Source organism: Lepisosteus oculatus, chromosome 14, assembly GCF_040954835.1.
Source record: "Lepisosteus oculatus isolate fLepOcu1 chromosome 14, fLepOcu1.hap2, whole genome shotgun sequence".
NCBI classification, from domain to species: Eukaryota; Metazoa; Chordata; class Actinopteri; order Semionotiformes; family Lepisosteidae; genus Lepisosteus; species Lepisosteus oculatus.
In genome coordinates, this window is record NC_090709.1 from 21,387,971 (window position 1) to 21,408,301 (window position 20,331).

General features: G+C 40.5%; 2 non-coding genes across 2 annotated transcripts; both read right to left on the bottom strand.

The window, feature by feature from the left end:
* Window positions 1-5,557: 5,557 nt before the first annotated feature.
* trnar-ucu (transfer RNA arginine (anticodon UCU)) lies at window positions 5,558-5,650 on the bottom strand. The gene is made up of 2 exons: window positions 5,614-5,650; window positions 5,558-5,593 (listed from the first exon to the last, which is right to left on the bottom strand). It is a non-coding gene; the product is annotated as a tRNA-Arg (tRNA).
* Window positions 5,651-14,778: 9,128 nt separating this feature from the next.
* On the bottom strand, window positions 14,779-14,872 carry trnai-uau (transfer RNA isoleucine (anticodon UAU)). The gene is made up of 2 exons: window positions 14,835-14,872; window positions 14,779-14,814 (listed from the first exon to the last, which is right to left on the bottom strand). It is a non-coding gene; the product is annotated as a tRNA-Ile (tRNA).
* Between the last annotated feature and the right edge of the window lie 5,459 nt (window positions 14,873-20,331).

Consider the following 20,331-nt stretch of genomic DNA (forward strand, 5'->3'; position numbering starts at 1 on the left):
AGCAATGCCCCCTAGCACATACTGCCCAATGTAGTGAAATGTTCCGGGTGATTTAAATCCCACTTCGACATCAAGTTTCCAACTCGTTTCCTTAGTCTTGTTTACCTTGAATTTAAGCCACGAACCAGGATTCTACTGTATAAACTTCCAGGGATATTACAAAATGTTTGATGGGGCATCAATCATTCCAGGCGGAAATTGACTCCTTTTTTTTCTCGAGGGATCATATTAAACATTTCATTAGTATCGAGAGGAGGATCACCATGAGACACAAAACAAATAGTTTCTTTCTGTCTTTATTAGAAAGTAGCGTTTGTGCTACATTAATAATATTTTCGTGGAAATAAAGAAGTTTCGAAATGTGGTTTTGAGTTAAATATTACCGTGTTCATGTAATTAGTTTGTGTTTGTCATTACTATATATATATATTGCCATGTTACTAGAATTTGTAACTGAAGTTTACTAGTTGTGTTTTTTATGATGGTTAGACATTTGTTGATTACAATATTGTATATAATGTATAATTTGAACTACATATTTTTCAGGTGTGAATAGTTGTATATTTTAAGAATAAATTTCTAAAATAAATCATTGGCTTTATTTACTAGTTTCTACACCTATAAAAATCTTTCTTTGATGTATAATAGACCTTTAACTATATATGTATAGTAGTCTTCTAAATTTATCCGTATAATAGAACTACAACCATTTATGTATAATAAACATATAATCAATTTCATTCTAGACCAGTTACGGAGCACAGTTACACGTCTGGTATGCGTTCAATAGTCGTATATTCTACATCTTTAGCCCACTGGGATGTGCCGATTTTAACTTGGCAAACCAAGATACACATTTTCTAATGAAACCTTAATTAAAAGACAGTTTGTTTCTCGAAAGCGTGTTATGTAAAAAAAGAGAAAAACGAAAATATATGGATGGTAATCTTTCAAAGCTGAAGATTTTACTTTTGAAAAATTGACATTTTATGTACTGTATGCAGATGCATTCGCTGGTTTTAGAACTTTGCTGTACTTCCTGAATCATTTTCAGTATTATAAAGTGGGTGTAGATTTTTCTTTCAGGTTAGGACGCGAGTGTGTACATGTGTTTGATTTTCGTTTCACTGATTCTCATTGAAGATTTGGGAATTAACGACGAAAGAATCAGTTGCCTCGGAAAGCAGAAGGTTTGGTTCTCAACGATATTGAAGACACGCCCATGTAGAGCAGCGGGTGATGATTTGTGCTATAAAAGACCAAGTGCTCAAAGTGACGTCTGCGTTTACCGTTTAGACTTTTCATCTCGGGCGCACTTTTAGAAAGCAAAGATAGAGCAGTTGTGTTGAATCACATTATAACAGCTGTCAGCAGAGTGGCGCAGCGGAAGCGTGCTGGGCCCATAACCCAGAGGTCGATGGATTGAAACCATCCTCTGCTATGTACACTTTATGCACGATTGATAAGCATACCATCAGTTTAATGAAGTGCATTAAAACTGTTTTTTTCTCTCGTGTGTATGAAAGCTTCACACTTAAGGTACTCTTTCATCTTTACCAATAGCAGATGCCCAAATGTATCTTTGGTTGTTCTGCGATCCTTCATAGTTTCCTCAATTCCTTCAAATGAACATCCATATCAAAGCAATTATGTATATATATATTACAATTAAGGTACATATTAAAAATATCAACGCACATTTGTATAATGCTCATTTAATAATGATTGTCAAGGATTGTCAAGTTCTCCAACAAATCTGTGTTCTAATTTTAAAATATTTTTGCTAAGGATACAACGGGTGTATAAATGAATTCTCCCAACAGCCAGTTAAAGAAAAATTCCACACGTGAAGATGGTTTTCTTGGACATTGACTTAGGTACTTATTTGTTTACTTGTTGTAGTTGCACACGAGTAAAACACAAAGATTTCCTGCCACATTCAAGAGGGTTTGCGAAGAAATCCCTTCAATTTTTAGCGGAGATTTTGTTTACATCATCACAATCTGAAGCACGTCCCTGAGTACGTTTGACCCACCAGCCCTTTGTTTAACAGCTGCACAGGGACACATTCCCGTTGCTTTTCACAACTCACATGTTTGTAGTTAAAGAAAATAAAATACTGTCATTTTCCTGCCAGCTGGCAGTATTTCTTCTGCACTGACTAAGAGTAACCAAGAAGTTCATTTCATCTTTCGCAGGCTGTAATCTACAGAAAAGGAAGTGAATACTTGTATTAAGCTAAATCAAGCCGACGGAGTTGCACTGCTGTTGTTTTTCTCCACTTTTCGTTAAAAGGAGAAAAAATCACTGGCATTTTTTGGAAGCATTTCTTCTGTCCTGAGAAGCAAGATTTGTATTTTATCTTTCAGAAGTTGTATGAATTTCTTGAAGTTCAGAAACAACTTGTTCCAGAAAAGAAATTAACACTTGCTTCAAAGTAAATCAAGACGTCGGTGTCTCTTGCTGTGTGTGCTCTTATCTGTCCATCTCTCTATCCTCTTCTCTCTGGCAGTCTGTGTAGAGTATCTGAAGGGGATGTAACACCACTTGGAAAAGAAAAAAATTCTCAGGAAAATTCTCAGGCAGAATAAAAAATCATTATTCTCTTCTCAGTGAGATTCACAGCTCAGACTCACACTCAGACAGGATCTCAACTCCGTACTGCTCTCTATCCTCACAATCCAGAACCAGAAGATATTCAGACAATCAGTGCTGCTACATGAACAATATCAGACAGAACAGCCTGGACTCATGTCACATTTCCCCCTTTTATCTTTCCTCCCAGCCCTCTTAGAGACATAGAAGAGCTCCTGGTTCTCCTCTCTGTGAACTGGGCTCAGGGGTCACTGATCTGGCAGTTGTGGGCTCTGTTCCAGGTCGAAAGCAAGAAGGATCTATTAACGCTTTCCAGGACTTCCAAACTCTTCAGTATTACTTTCTTTACTGTATGTCAGCCTCCCAAAATGTTTATAAATGTTTTATGAGTGTGGAATTATCTTATTATTTATATACAGTATTTATGTAATAAACAACAGTAGTGACACTATGATCGGTATATTGATTATTTGTAGCCTATGGTCCGATGGTCGTGTCTACAATAGTGACCATTTGACCAGTCTGTAGCTCTGAGCAGTGGGACTCAGATCACACAGAAGACCCGCCTGTGTGTGATTCCATACCAGCCCTGGGATTCAGCTACTCTCACAAATGTCTCACAGACCGTCTTATAAATTTACAATTAGATGAAGTCATGTAACAGTTTTACAGATAATTTAAATAATCAGACAGCAGTTTTGGCAGTGGATACATCTCCACATGGGAGAAAGGAACTGAAATATATGTGCTCACTGTAAAGTAGGAAGAGGTGGTCAGACAAGCAAAACAACTTTGCAGATAATGTGAAGTGACATTGTTTTGTGTCAATCAGCTCACAGATTTCGCTTCATGTGCCTTAAGCTGTGCAATTTGTATGGTTGTTGAATGAGATTGATTTCTTCACAAGCCCAGTCAATTGACAGTGGAGAGCTTGCCGACACACACCTTCATGAAGACTCTCTTCATTGTCAAGTCGCCTCCTTTGCATACAATAGTAGCACCGACACTAAGAGAAAGGATGAGAAATAGCGTTTATCAAGCGATTGCAGTGTTTGTTTGACTGAGGATCCTTGTGTGCTGAACTGGCCTCTGGAGAAGTGTAGTGCAGTAAAACAGAAGGTTTGTGTCACTCAAGATTGTTACAGAACAGAACAATACAATTACAATACTTTTATGAGAGTAAATATTACTGGTGCATCACAGTTCTTATAATGGTGAAAACAGGAGCACCTTCTCTACATTTTTGACTGAAGTATTTAAATGGAAAGAAATACTATCACTATGCAATTCATAAATGCAATTGACCTCCTCTAAATGTTCTAGTTTGATGAAACAATGTATGGAATTAGGTGACAATATCGGAATTCATTCAAATGCTCAGGATTAATTTTCAGCAACAAAAAAAGTGCTCGGAAATATTTTACAAGAATGAAACCTTACATTCACCTAAATAAACATTCACCATCTACATTAGCAGAGAACAGTAGGACAGAAGGTTAGTGTCACTGGACACTGCATCAGAGAGGCCGATCTCTTCTCCCTCATTATGCAGGCTTACCCACTCATGATGAACTGTCCTCCAGCGATACTCAGCTGCCATCATCGACTCAGACATGACGTTCATGTACATATTATACCTTAATATGGCACTGCGTTACAATAATTTGATCAAAACAACTGGTGAAAAAAAAGATAAAGACTTTGTCCAAAAAAGAAGCATTTATACCTTTCCTCTCCTACCAGCCATTACAAGTCACCTAGTTTTTAATTTAGAGCTAGATTAAAGCTCTAGTCTCTTTGGGGGTGTGAGTTGGAATCCCACTGCTGCCAAATAAGAAGCAAAAAACACACATTTGCTGCAGAAGTAACAGGAGAATTTGTGCCATTCAGCCTCATAGCGTGATGTCATTTTCTCAGGCTCATTTTTAGATGCTTGTGATCGAATCTATGATTCTTATGAGTGTGCCCTCCATAAAGGTAGCACAGATATAACGTGCCAAGTTTTCAGAGAATCGCATTAAATACAGGTCAGAAGAAGGCGACAAAGTGTCCGCTAGGCAGTTCAGCTATTTCAACAGTGTTCTCTGTTGTTTAGGTCCAGAATGACACCCGTTACAACCAGGAAACACACAGTGTCAGGCATCAAAAAGACTTCCCAAAACCCTGATCCTCTCCTTGATCCAGTGATGGCATCCAGACATTTCCTGCAACAAAGCCAGGATACGGTCTTCAACAACACGAGTGAAAGGCTAATTCCCAGCTTTTGCAATCCTTTGCAAAGAAGGACCGCATGTGCTCAGTGTTAAATGCGCTGTTCATTACTATTATTAATAATAATAATCTATACATTATATAGTGCCTTTAAAGGTGGCTTTTCAAAGTGCTTTACAGAATGAAACCAATAAAGTTAAAAAATACACAAGATAAGCAGGATGAGAATACACAGTTAGAGGAGACAATAGATGGTGGTATTAGATACAGTAGGAACAGAGGGGTAAAGAATAGTTCATTAAAGGCTCTTCTAAAGAAGAGGGTTTTGAGTCTGGATTTGAAGGAGTTTAGAGAAGGTGACTCTCTGATATCCTTGGGAATAAAGATCCAGAGCTTTGGTACAAAACAGGAGAAGGCCCTGTCACCCATAGAGTGTAGATGGACTGGGGGACAGATAGGAGACCAGAATTAGAAGAGCGAAGGTTGTGAGGTGGGGAGTAGGGCGATAACCCAGACAGGTACTGTGGTGTCAAGCCATGGAGAGCCTTATAGGTGAGCATGAGGATTTTGAAGTTGACAGGAAGCCAGTGCAAGGAGTCCAGGACAGGAGTAATGTGATCACAGTCCAGTGCTAATTTCTTTCTTGTGGCTGCTGGTTCATTTTCAACTGTGGACTCTTAAGAAGTCCTTTATTTGACTTGATCAACACTGATCCCTAGAGGATTTTGAAAGGTTGAATCAAAATGATACATGACTCTGGTGGGACTCGAACCCACAACCTTTGAATGACTTCATTCTATCAAAGCCTAGAAGTCCAATGCGCTCTCCATTGCGCCACAGAGCCAACCGATGCATCGCTATATAAAACAGCTACAGAAAGCTGTAACTCATGCTTCTCCCGTTGTCTTTAAATTAAGCTCCATAAATATTGACAATGAGTGGCCTGTTGTCTACGAATAGATACCGCTGGGATTCACACCCAGGGTCTCCTGGTTTTTAGTGAGGCGTCTTAACCAGCTAAGCCATGGTGCCAAACCTGCTAAATGTTATCCACAACTTCAACCACCTGTGAGAAACGGGCAACTGCAGTGTTACGCCTGCTGGATAACAGATAATCCTTTTCGAAGTTTAAGGAGAGGATTTCTTTGTCAATTCAATTAAACATTTTAGAAATGCTGAACGATTGATGTGTTTCACGCGCAGAAATATTTTATCGTTACGTACTTTTTCTGTGCAGTAAGTTCTCCTTCAACTCCGCCCAACAACAGAGGTCGTTTTTAATACAGGAGTAAAGGCACACTGCACATCAGCAAAACATCCCGTACAGGTTTAGGGAGAGCGACATCAGTGATTGGAAGGTTGGAAGTTTCGGGTCACTTTTTTATTATAGATTCAAGCAGCCCTGAATACCTTTTCAAGAAACATTTCAGAATCCCAGTCACGTCCAGTATGATTGCTACACAGGTCTACAGTATACAATCAGAATACTGTTAGTGCATTATATAAAACACACCGCCCAAAGCATTTCTAAAACAGGAATTACATGTTTCTGAATGGCCCTCCTTTATAAATAAAATAAAAGGTCTGAAGCCTGCTCCAAAGAAGCACTTTATTCAGAGCTGACAAAGATGTGATAGGAAACATCTCGGAAAATGAAGATGCAGTCATTTCCACGCGTCGCACAACAAGAGCTGAACCCACCCGACGTTCTCAAGAGAGTAAGGTGTAAGGAGTGTGGCTGGGTGGTCTAAGTGCTGGGTTTGTGCTCCATTTTCTTCGCTGGGTTAGGTTTGAATCTTGCCACTGCTAAGTGTTGGTGGGTTAAGACCTTCCTTCTATTGCGACGTCAATGGGTAAAAGCTTTGCTTGGCAGTCTGTCGAGAGACTGAACTAGGTGTTTCAAGATAGTCTTTGTCAGCTTAACATCAAGGCATAAAAAAACCTCATTTTGTGTTCCCAACAGCAATGCTCTTTGGTCCCTTCAGCATTATGCAGGGAACAACATCTGCCGTGATCACTTTTGAGTCAGTGTGAATCGTAGTGTGCCGCAATTGTTTTTAAAATTGGTTCTGTAGTGTAAGAAAAACTGGCCGTTCAGGGACGCCAAATATGTAACTGTAGTGGCTCTCTGAAGGCACCAGTTCTGTAGGGTTTGGGCATTTACTGAGACAATTATTTATTGTAGCAGTAAATCACAAAGTTGATTCTTTTGATGGCTTTAGAGTCCAACCATGCGACATAACTCAAACAACGCACACACACAGGTGCTAATACACGAGGATACATTTATTAATACATAGAATATGCATGTAAACCTAACAGATCTTATCGAGAGGGTTATCAGAATACAAAAGATATATATTCAATCAGTTACAAAGTGTTACACATATCAAGAGGACATACGTTCAGTATATCATTCATTAAGACCGTTTCGTAAAGTGAACTTGGTTACAACTTCTACATTAGATACTCAAAACAAGTACATAACTCTTAGGAATTAAATTGATATCAACTGGTTTGGATAACAATGGAATTCTCGAGCTGTAATGCAGTGAAGTTGAATACTCATCCAATTTCTGGGGATTCAGATCTCCTGCGGGCACAAACAAACAGTTGCAGGCTGTTGCTGTCCAATCCGCGCTCTCTGGCTCGGTGCCAGGCTGTGCTGTGCGGCTTGTGACGGTGCACTGCTGATGCTCACTGTTGGCTTTAACTAGCAAAGTTTGTGCACAGGAGAAAAGATGACTGTGGGTCCCAGAAAGTCAGGAAGAGGACCGGTTCGTTCCTGATGAAGAGCTAGTTCTGAATAGTGATTCAGCTGTCCACAGTTCCGACCTGTTCACGAGGCCTGCTGCTGGTTACTCTCTGGCAACCTCCACTCTAGACTCTTAGAACAAAGGAAAGTTCTGGCACTCGGACACACTGGCCGTTCCGTGGTTGTCCGAGCTGAGTCTCAGGATGGTCAGGAGGCACGCTGCGAGAATGTCCTGCCCTTGGGAGCCTTCTGCTCCTGGGCCGTCCTGCCCTGGAATTCTCCTTTGAATTCCCTTTAGAACAGTCCACAGAATCCTCTCCAGAATCTTACTGAATCTCCCTGAATCTTACTGAATCTCTCAGGCTCTCTGTGTTGCCTGTTTTTACCTGGAGGAACTTCAGCTCGTTGATTGGCTGAAAGTTCCATGGGCATCAGAGTCCCACGTGGGTTACTCGGCCCTACCAGCCCCTGATTGGTTGATCAAGGTGAAATATGAGTCACTTACTCCTGACACTTAGGAATGCAGTCCAGATGTCCAACTGGCACTCCCTAGACAGATAGGCACCAATGGATGACCATTGATCATGATAGCCAGGCTTAGCTAAGTGCATCCCCTTTGGGAGCTGTCCTTATCAGGAACCTTAAATCAGCCTGCATGAATAGTTTCTCTGTGGCTGCACCACAGAGATGAACACAGAAATGGGGCCTCATTTGGGAAGGCTCAGAACACTTAATTCTTTCTTATTAATAAGCCTCGCCGCTACAGTAGGCATGGTGCATTTGTCTGTGAAACTTGAATGCTGTGCTTTTTCACGCAGAATCATCGGCAGGAGCAAAGCTTATTCAATCTTTGCGCACAGCGCTCCATCAGAAATACTTTGTCCAAGTTTTGAAGAGATTGTGGGATTCTCTGCACACGCTCACATCGCGTACCTCAGACAACACCACCATTCGATGGGAAATTGATTCTACTTCTTGCAGTTGTTCCTGTGGTTGTGATAGTTACAAAGTTGCACTTTCCTCCACCTTCTGCTATAGTATTCATTGGGTGAGCTTCATCAATTGGCTCAGAAAGGTCAACTGTGCTTCGGAAAAAATCAGCAGCAGTGTCTTTATTTTGTCGGTGAGTATGGCTGTCTTTTAAAGCACATGAAAAACACGAGTTTGTGGATTTCTCCAAATAGCAACGAATTCAGCTGTGCAGAGCCTTACTGCTTTCAGAGGGTCTTTTACCGACGCTGCTGTAGTAGAGAAGTGACATAATCACAAACGCAACCATTTGTGCTGGCTGTTTAACTAAGTATTAAGCTTTTTTAACTATCACATGATTTTAACTAATTTAACATCATCTCCAGAAGAGCACCTCGCACTGCTCACTGAGCTGATGTATGTGCCCATTTCTCAAAAAATTAAATATCATCTGAACTGATTTTTTTCTACTTTAAATGCTTTCCTACTCTTTTAATATTTCAGTTAAATCTTTTATTTTGAAGTACTTTCCATTGATATTAATCCTAGTCCCGATGAATGATTCTGGGACATGGTGCGTCTTGAATAATGTTCTTATAGGTTTCAGTTTGGAAAAGTGCGCTCTCCAGAAGCTACCGAAACCTCTAATGGTCACACAAAGCTTAATGCAATAGCAACGTTTGGGGTTGAAAAAGAATATAACTTGCTATGGATATGAACACTGTTCCAGGAGGCGTGTAAGGACTATTTTGGCTCAGATCACCAATTTACCTTACATTTCTGATCCATTAATATCGCTATTGAATGCTTAAGGAAGGTCCTGGCAATACTTCTTGAGATCTTCTTTAGAAAAATTAAAAAATATATATTTCCAGTACTAAACAAAAAGTAAAAAATACTGATTACGTGCAACTGATAAAATCTCTCTTCCAGGGACGTTGTAGCTACATGCAAATTACAATGGAAAACTTTATCAGCTTTAAAAGTTTCTTTTGCATTTATAAGACGATCAGCATGACACTCAAAACATACCTGTATTCAGTAAGCGGTGAGTCTGCTGGCTGAGCAAGTTGCCTCCTCTACACACAATAGCAGCCCTGACGCTAAGATAAATGAAAAGAAATTGCTTTTATTGGGCACTTTTCATATCCGATGAGCTTGACATCTCCCAAGGGCGATGGAGTTTTTTTGCGACACTGCTTTTCCCTTTTTTCTTCTTTCTGTACTCTGATGCAAAAAAAAAGAGAAATCATGTAAGGGAAAAATGTATTTTTTTCATGGAGAAAACGTGCACCAGGAATGTTTTGTTTTGAAGAAGTGATTTAACATGATACATGACCTAATTTACTAGAGTAAATGCTCACACTGCAAGGTCTGCTTTACTACAAGAGAGAAGTAGAGTGAAAGATGTCATAATTGCACTGTGTTGTTGAAGAAAGCATCTTTTTCTTTGAATTCTAAATCAATCAGAATTTCAAAGTGAAACACAAACCCTTTGTCTGTATTAAAGAGATGATATTTTAAAACTGATAAAAATGTAGAAAACACGTTTCTCACTTAGAAATTTAGGATGGGATTATTACTATTACTAGTAATTACTAGTTGCAGTGCTGAACTCACCATGGTGCAATTCAGTTACATGATTGGCCAGTGGTTTCATGGATAACGCGTCTGATTTTGCATCATGAGATTGGAGGTTCGACTTCTACCGGGTTCGTGTGTTTTTAAATCAGGCTACTCAGAAATAGAAGTCCATTATGTGAATGAACCGCACCTGAAAGCAAACGTTGGTCAGGTTTCCTTCTTTCCAGCATGAAATAGCAAATCGTTACAAAAAGCACCAGCTAATGTCCAATAGCATTAGTCATTTTAATTAACATGAATATACTGTAAGGTCTTGGTACATGGGATTGGATTTCATCCACAATTTAAAAAAGGGCAAATTATATTTATAGGCTTCAGACACATTTTAATACAAAAGTGACCTAAAACTCTGTAACTTTCAGGTTAGTTTGAACCTGTAATGAAAAAGGGGCCTGAAACTTCCATTCTGTGATGTAACTGTCTCTAAAGTCGGACGTGATGTTTCACGGATGTGCAGTGTGCCTTTTCTCTTGTCATGTTCAAAATGACTTGCTGTGTAATTTCCTGAATGCGTGTCCTGTACTGCTCTGTTATTTCATTTAGATTATCTATGTGGTGTACAGATAAAACCAAACGGCATGGTCTAATTCCTGGGTTCGGCACCAGCTGAACCTGAACATACATCATCCGATCTCAACATGATTTGAACACACAACCTTTTGATGTGGTATCAGATGCACTACCATCACACCACTCCCCATAAGTGCTTTTAATTCCCCCAAGGAGAAAAATATTTTTTTCATTCTCTCCTGTGAGAAGCACCGCTCTTCCAACGAGGGTCTCTTCTTCCCAGACCACAGATTATTTTTCCTGTCTGGCTCTCACACAGAGGGCAGACACACTGTCTCCACTAATGTGTTTACTACATCTATAGATCTGACCCCCTTACAGCCCTGATATTCCTGGACAGGATCCCATATTGAGCAGTATTTCTCGCGTTCTGAACTTACAGTGTGTACACAATGTACTTTATACACAAAGTAAGTGTTTTCGTAACTCTTGGACGTTTTGTCAAAATGTTACTGGCATGCCAAAATCGCCCCCTCAACTGAACAGTCCCACCCCCCTCAGTTTTGGATAAATTGTCAATGGTCAGATAACTACACTAACCCCGAATTCACAGTTACTACATCAGACTGTTTAATGTGCAGGAGGGCTATCTGTCCAGGAACAGCACGTTACATAGTGTCTATGTTTTGGGGTGTCAACATTATTATGACCTTATTTGCTCAGGTGGACCAATGCCTTGCAGTAGTTTATCCTTATACTTACAATCGTTATATAACTAGGACTGTAGTTATAGAAGTTTCTACTTTCTGTTGGTTTTACAATGATTTCTTAATGATTCAGAACCTCGTTACCGTTGATGTTGTTGCAAAAATGAACACATATGGTTGATGCTCCAGGCAAAAATAATCACGTGAGTTCTGATGAACGTGGAACTGTTCTTCATCACTAAATACCAGATTGCTTGTCGTTATCTTCTAACATGAAATACTAATCAGTGGCATGCTTGCGAGAATTCACTTGGATGGTTGCAATGGCTCCATTTAAACCGAAATATCACTACCCCCCTCAGGATTTCAGACCTCCCCCCCCCCCCTACAGATCATTCCCCTGGCGCCAGTCCTGGGTATAATGATGAACATAGCTGCCTTGCAAGCAGTGAATCTGGGTGTGATTCCCACCTGACCCATCAACAAACCTTTTCCAATGAATCTTTGATCAATTTAAAAAAGTCTTGAAGCTGGTAGGCTAGGGAAGAAGCACTGTTTGAGTACACTGAGGAAAATGTGCTACTGTGCTGTGCTGCTCCAGTAGCGCAATTGGTCAGGTTGTGGTGCTTTTATAGTGGAGTTATACCGAGGTTGTGAGCTCAATCATCACGTGGAGTATGTTCTGTTTTCAGCTGCAGAAACGTGCTGTTGAATTTATGTCGGTTCTTGTGTTACTTTTTCCTCTCGATGGAGCTGTATTAATGCAGGCACACCTGCTTCCATGTCAAGTTATTTTATCGTTGCTTACAAACCAACACACTGCAGACACCTCTGATATTGTCACTGCTTGTGGGCCACGTGTTCCTGCTGTCAGCCTACCATGATAATACACCTATAGAAATATTACTGCTGTAATACAGGAGCGAAGAAACAAAACGAAAGCACACCAAGTTTAAAAAGGTCAAAATGTGTCAAAGCCCTTCCTCGAGGAGAATGGGGTTCAAACCTACTTGTGCAGAGTATCATGTATTAAGAGGAGATTGCCTTAACCACTTGGCCACCTCCATACACACTTCAGCCCCCTCCGGACATGAGTTGCCTCTTTCCCCATACTCAAGGGTAATTTTCCTCTTCCACCTACAATTTCAACATTTACCTTGTGAGATGTCAAACCACAGAGCCTGTGCTGCGCTTCAGTGTTAGCTGTAGTGGACACCCCATTGAACATAAAAAGCATATTGAACTCCTTGGACATAAGCCATTTCTCGTCACTTGCTCAGCGAGCAGGCTCAGCGCACACTGAATGCAGGTGTCTCAGAGCAATTGAGATGTGTCCAAGTGGCTGTAAAAGGGATATCTGATGCCAGTGCCATGGCTTAGTTCTCCGACGGCAGGCATAGCGGCGCGCCGGTTGGAGTATTCTCGGTCGCATTTAATGGCAACGTCATGGCAACGTCAGCTCAAACCACCAAATGGAGACAGGCGTGCTGACAAGCTGACCCTGCTGATGCAGAATTAACACTAGGATGTGAGAATGCTGTGGCTTAGTTGGTTAGAGTGCCTGCCTAGTAAACAGGAGATCCTGGGGTTGAGTCTCAGTGGTGCCTGTCTTGCCACACAGTTTATCATTATGGAAAGCAACATCCTTCTACATTAAATTTAATGGAAGTGTTCATTTAATTTTAGAAAATTTGGACTGGGGCGATGTATTATTGTAGCGGCGCAAGCTCACAGTGGTGCACTTGAGGAATGCGGTACAAGGGCCAGTGGTACATTGGATAACGCATCTGATTACGGATCAGGAGACTGTAGGATCGTAATGCTCTTAAACCCAGTACCATAACCGTAGTGTGTTCAGTCCTACACAACCTTTCTATCGACTGAATAAGCCTCCTGTTCCATCTCCATCTTCTTCCCACACATTCCGGCTATTTCAGCACCGTTATTGTTGGACCACAGTCACAGATACGTAAGGGACACTATTCTGAAGAACCGTCTTAAATAAATAACGTTGCAAAAGGTAACAATAATGTTTTCTTAACGTAACCTTACATTTGGGCGTACAATACAATTTTCTGTACCCTCAAATAAAACAAAATCTTACTGCTTTCTCCTGAGAAACACAAGTGTAGTGTTAAATCACAATAAATAATACAACAAATATACTAAACTAACACCCAGATGTGACAACACACAGCTATGACAGAACACATTGAAGACTTAAAAGCCCTTTAAATTTTTATTTCCTTAATTTCCATTCTCTTCCCTCCCCAGGATAACTGAAAACTAACTATAATAAAGACTGTATATGCATTACTTGTAATACAGCTACTAATAAAAATATACATGGAAGATATACATAATAATTAATAAATAACACTTTTATTAGTAAATGCGTGTAATGATAACATTCATTGTGAATATTTGTGGTGTCTGGAAAGCAATTTTAGTTAAATATAATAATAATTTTCAAGCAAGTGGTGCATAAGCTTGTTACTTAATGAGTACATTATTTCCATTACATTCAAGACAGTTCTAATGTGATCGATTGTTCTGCTTAGTCCGCTACTGAGTAGCTTAAAACCTATGAAGAGGTGGTTTAAGCTAGACTCCTAATGCAGTAACATCTAACGGGCAGCAGCTGTTATTTTAGGTTTGTTGCAATTGAGAACAGGTTTAGTACAGAGCTGCTGACAAATTTCAGTGGAGTTTATTGTATAAGGGTTTATTGCAATTGACCCATTGTAGCTACCAATCAGCAGCAAGGAAAAACAAACTTCACTTGTGCCTTTTAAAAAAAGGGAAACAGAGTAGTAGTTTATGTGGTAATTTCAGGTACAATGTAAGAACTAAAGTTATCTACTCCCATAGTAATGCGTGGGGTCCTATAAATAGAAAAAAAACAATTTTAACCCGAAAACACAACAAACACAAAACAAGAAGTCTTCCAGGAACCCAGGTAAATCCCTGTAGTAGTCTAACAACTACAAAAAAAAAACAAATGCAACAACTTCAAAAGAAAAAGAACATTAAAAACAAATCTAGGGAACAACAAAAACACAGAGTCTAATTCGAGAGCTTTTTCAAGTCTTCAGTGCTCCTCTCGTCTCAGTAGACCTCTCTCATATATTTGTGTACAGGTCAGCTGGAGGTACACAGCTGATGGTAATTTAAGTAGGGAGCTGCGTCAGAATGCATGGGCTTCAAAGGAAAAAGTCAAGGTTTATTCCATGCTGAAAAGAGAAGGAAACACAATGTTTCAGCTGTGGAGCCTTATTTGATTGTGACTCGAAGTAAACCTTTACTTCTTCGTTTGATGTCAATTTATCTCCATCAGATACCTAATAATATCTAAACTTGACAGTTGCTTTCAGTAGCTAAAGACACTGCTCCAGGTGAGGCTCGAACTCACAACCTTGGCATAACTTCGCTGTGCACTGCTGTATAAGTACCGCGCACTGACCGATTGCGCCACTGGAGCTGTGCAAAGTGTGCTCCTCATACAGACTGACGGTGCAGAAACACAGGGTGAAAACGGTTTCGGTTGTGGATCCATCTATACATGGGGAACACTGAAATAGCAAGGAGAATACAAGAAAAGAAACTGAAAGAATTGTGCTAACAGCAAAGGGGGACGGAGGGAGGTGGTCGGACAAGTAAATCAGCCTGGTAGATTGTTTGTAGCGACATTTTTGAGTCAATCGGCACACTGATTTCTCTTCATGTGCCTTGAACTGTGCAGTTTGTATTTTCGTTGTAGATAGGTTTCTTCAGAAGTCCAGTAAATTGACAATAATGGAGAACTAGCTGACGCACCCCGTCGTGAAGACCCTCTGTAAGGTGATTACACGTTTCATTTTCAAGTCGCCTCCTTTACACTCAATTGCTTCCTCGACACTGAGAGAACATGAGAAATGGCTTCAATTTCAATGTGAAGCGCAGTTCAGGCTCGATGGCTTCACATCTCCAATCAATCAAATAAAATTGCAGTGAAGCGATCTAAATAAGACTCTGAAGTACTGGGAAAGATGATTATTTTGAGCGTGCCTCCCAGGGTCTGCTACGAGGCTGAAGTTGGCTTCTTATTCGCCAGCTTCTTATGCGTGTTTTTCGTTCCACCTTAAATGCTGCTGCTGTGATGTTATGTCGCCTTTCGCCTGTAGATGGCTCTCTTCGATCAGTACTAATCCGGCTGGAAAACTGTAGACATCTTCACTGAAAGGGAATATCCAAATAGCGACTGTCCAAACTATATTTTTGTATGGAATATATTTCAGAAAATCGCAAACCAATTTTAAAAACTCACCATAACACGGACTTACACTGGGAAAAAGTGATTGCACTTTCTGCTTATTTCTACGGCCTCCCCCCGATTATGAAAATGTCTCACAGTTCTGACACTGATGTGTGAAAGACAATGTAACAGACTATCAAAATCCTGAAGTACAAACAATTTTAATGCACCAGTTTTTTAAATATGACCCTCTGATCTTGGCATATCAGAATACATTGGGAAAAATTATGGCACGAATTGCAATGTCACGCATTGTTGAGAATATCACTGACCTTGCCGATATTTGCAGGGGATACGAATGTTTTGCACATGTTGAACTACAACATGTAAAAATTGAGCTCCTTAGTCAATATCACTGGGAATGTCCAATAATGACGTACATCAGTAGCCTCAAAGAAACTTAGACTCACACATGGAGTTTTATCTTTGTATGGAGATTGGGAGAATTAATTTATACTCTCATTGCTCATTAGCTAAATTATTTTAAAAATATGACACAGATTTGTTTGAGAAACTTGTAATTGCCTTAAAGAGAGTCTTCTTGAAGATGTGCACCAGCTAGCTCTCCACTGTCAATTGACAGGACTTGAGAAGAAACTGTTCTCATACAACCAACATACAAATTACACATCTTAAGGAACATGAAGAGAAATCCGTGTACTAAATAACATAAAACTGTCGCTGCAAATTATCACCAAGCTGTTTTATGTATCTGACCACCTCTTTCCTACTTTGCAGCGAGCACAATTCTTTCTGTTTCTTCATTGCTATTTTACTGTCTCTTTCCCCCATGCGGAGATGGATCCACAGCCGAAACTTTAGGTCGGTTCCTGTTACTCTGTCCGATTGAAAGAGCTGTATGAAAGGCACTCCCATCTCTGCAGGAAAGTTATTGCTGCTCTCAACACAATATACTGCAGCCAAATGTGATAGCGATACTGTCACTGCCTGTGGGCCACGTGTTCCTGCTGTCAGCCTATTATGTCATGTTCATCCACACCCAGAAACATTACTGCTGTAGCACAAGAGTTATAGGTGCAGTTGATAGAGCATGAATCTCTTAATCTCAGAACTGTGGGTTCAGTCCCCACATTGGGTCCCTCTGTGTCAGTTTGATCCCCCAAATCCTCCTAGCATGACCTGATGGTGTAACAGTGATACCCAGTACCCAGCGTAATTCAGCTTTCTTTCCACTTGATTCAGATTTTGATCTGAAATCATCGGCCGAACAAAAGTTTGTCTAAATCGAGGGAGATCTGCTCTCAATCAAGTATTAAACACTTCAGCATTTACTGTTTGAATACTGCACTTTGTCAAAACACTGCCGCTTCTTAAGCTAATAAGTAACGGTTTTTGAGCATGCATTGTATTGTTAATGCTTATATTAAAAAAGCATAAATTCACATAATGGAATTTTGACGGAACAAAGTAGTCCAGCCCCTTTACAACATTACATACCCACTGATTAAAGCTTAAAACTACAGTAGCAGGAGTAATAATAATGGCAAGAACATGTTTGGAGTTCGGCATTTCATTTATTCTGCGGAAACATCGTATCGGAATGAACTGCCCGAGATAAAAGAGTAATTGCAGCTTCAGATCATATTTTCCAGAGCATTGCATTGTTCTGTTCATGCTGACTACACGCTTTAAATTTGTAATTTACTGCAAGCGTTGCTTTTCCAGATTTTTCTGAAATTCCTCGCATTTGACTTGACTTGAACTTTATTGCCATATGTAACCGGTGCTGGTACAATGGAATTCTTACTTACAGAAAGTCTCTCGATTGTAAAACAAGTGTAAAAAAAACAAAACAAAGTGCAAACAGTGCATCAAGACAATGTACAAACAAACAATAGACAATGTGCAAGTAAACATGCAGACAGTTTGAATATAAACAATACAGACGTGTAAACAATGACTGGAGACGTACAATAAATAAATTAAAAAGAGGTAGATGGTGATGGTGTAGGTGTGGTCCGAGGGGGATGGCTAAATGTGTTCGCCAGTCTCACTGCTTGTGGATAAAAGCTATTGAAGAATCTAGTGGTAAGTGTCCGTATGCTCTTATATCTCTTGCCTGAGGGCAGTGGGGTGAAGAGCTCATGCCCGGGGTGGTGACTGTCCTCTGAGATGGCCAGAATTCTACCACGGCAGCGGTCCTCATAGAGCTGTTTAATCTTGGTGAGACCGCAGCCGATGATCTTCTGGGCCATTCTCTGCAGTGCCTTTCTTTCTCGCGAAGAGGTGTTGCCATACCACACGGTGATCCCGTTGGTGAGGACGCTCTCGATAGTGCAGCGGTAGAAGTTCACCAACACATGTATTGGCATCCCCCATCGCTTGAGGCACCTCAAGAAATAAAGGAGCTGCTGAGCCTTCTTCATGATAGAGTCAGTGTTCACAGTCCAGGTTAAATCTTTAGAGATGTGAATTCCCAAAAACCTAAAGCTGGTGACTGTTTCCACTTCCGTTCCATCAATACTGAGTGGGCTGTGAGTGTGTGGCCTGTGTCTCCGAAAGTCCACTATTAGCTCTTTCGTTTTCTTTATGTTCAAGTCCAGGTTATTGCTATGACACCACCGAAGCAGCTGTACAACTTCATCCCTGTAAGTGGACTCGTCATCTTCACTGATCAGTCCTATTATAGTGGTGTCATCGGCAAACTTAATGATGTGGTTGTTGCTGTGTCTTGCTGTGCAGTCGTGAGTAAATAGGGAGTACAACCTTGGACTCAGACAGCAGCCTTGTGGGGTTCCAGTGCTCAGGGTGAGTGGTGTTGATGTTTTATTGCCTATCCGCACCACCTGTGATCTCTCGATAAGAAAGTCCAGCAGCCAGTTGCAGACAGAGTTGCACAGACCTAATCCCCTGAGCTTTGTCACCAGTTGACTGGGTATGATGGAATTGAATGCTGCACTGTAGTCCAAAAACAGCATTCTCACATACGAGTTCTTAGTGTCCAGGTGTTCCAAGGCTGTATGCAGAGCCAGGGAGACAGCATCATCCACTGATCTGTTGCTCTGGTAGGCGAACTGCAGGGGGTCCAGGGACTCTGTGATGGAGGAGTTGATGTGTGACAACACCAGCTTCTCCAGGCATTTTATCACCACAGATGTTAATGCTACTGGGCGGTAATTATTCAGGCATGCCACTTTTGTCTTTTTGGGGGTTGGAACAATAGTGTTTTTTTTAAAGCAGAGCCAGCACTAAAATATTTCATTCCCATCGCTGAATACATCGTGGAAACGGTATTTGCAACGGAATGCTGTCACACATGAAACCTCTTTGTTTTTCGGTTCTGAAGTTTGAAAATGAAAATAAAACGGGGGTCACCTCATAGGCTTGAAAGAAGTCCAAGCAGCATAAAAACCCGCGAATTCTCACAAATTGTGTTGCATTGTGCTGCACCTTTCTTCTGCTGCTTTTTTAAATCAGCCTTAAACATTTGAATGCATACCTTACTGCTGCTAATCACATTCACGTGTTTACGAAGCTTTTTTCTGTCCGTTATGTTTTTGCTAAGCAGTTTCTCCATTTTCCTCGTACTGTGATTGTGAGCGAGCACAACAACACTGAAACAGTGTAAAGAGATAAAAAAGTCAGGGTAAAACGCCTGACTGTCGGGAATGGGATTTGAACCCGTGCCTCTATTTGGAGAGCGAAACACAAAGCTTAAAAGACATGAAGCTGTGAATTTGCTGTTTTAAACCGCTTGGCTATCCTGAAAAATGTGTGCTGATTGTACCAGTCGCATCCGATTTTCCGTAACTTTAGAACGATTGATATGACTGGACAAACACAATTTATGGCGTTTAGCATGACATGGAAAACGGTACCAGAGCATTCGGGTCCGGACTACCAGACTCAGAAACAGTTTTTACCCCCGCACTATCAAACTATCAAACTCCCAGCCTCTCTCACTCTCACCTCACCTCTCACCTATGATCTGAGCCTCACAGTGCCTTCTTTCTTACCAAAAACCCAAACACACATTGAAAATCTACCTCTACCATACATGTCAAAAGCTCACTCCCCATCATTTCTATCCCTTTATTTCATTCTTTTGATGCATGTTTTTGCACATAACCTGTTACCTTTTTGTTGTTTTGCACACTGCCTGTTGTTGTTTTTTGCACATCGGCTGTTGTCTCTTTCTTTTGTTATACAATTGTATTGTTGTTGTGTTTTTTTCTTTGTACTACTTATGTCCGAGAGCTAGCTAAATACCATTTCGTTATTCCATATACCTGCGTATGAGTATAATGACAATAAACTTGAACTTTTAACTTGAATTTGAACTTGAACTTGACATAGTCTTGCAGGCAGTATATTATTTTATCGTTTACTCGTATAAAAAAAACATGGTCTTCTTGTTCCTAAGTCAGATTTTTAGTGCTTTCGAACGTTACTTCCAACCTGGACTGACAGCTCACCAGATCTGTTTGTGATCAGACCATGGAGTCTGGGGCTGTACCAAGCGCACGTTCCTTCCCAATGCTGAGGTGATCATTCAGAAGATGGGTGTGAAGAGAGATAAGCTTTGTCGACTAAAAAACAAGGCAGGATATGCACGAATACTAATCACTGGCGACAGTTATGCTCTCTTACTATTGAGATCCCTACATTGCAAGTTTTTTTAAGAC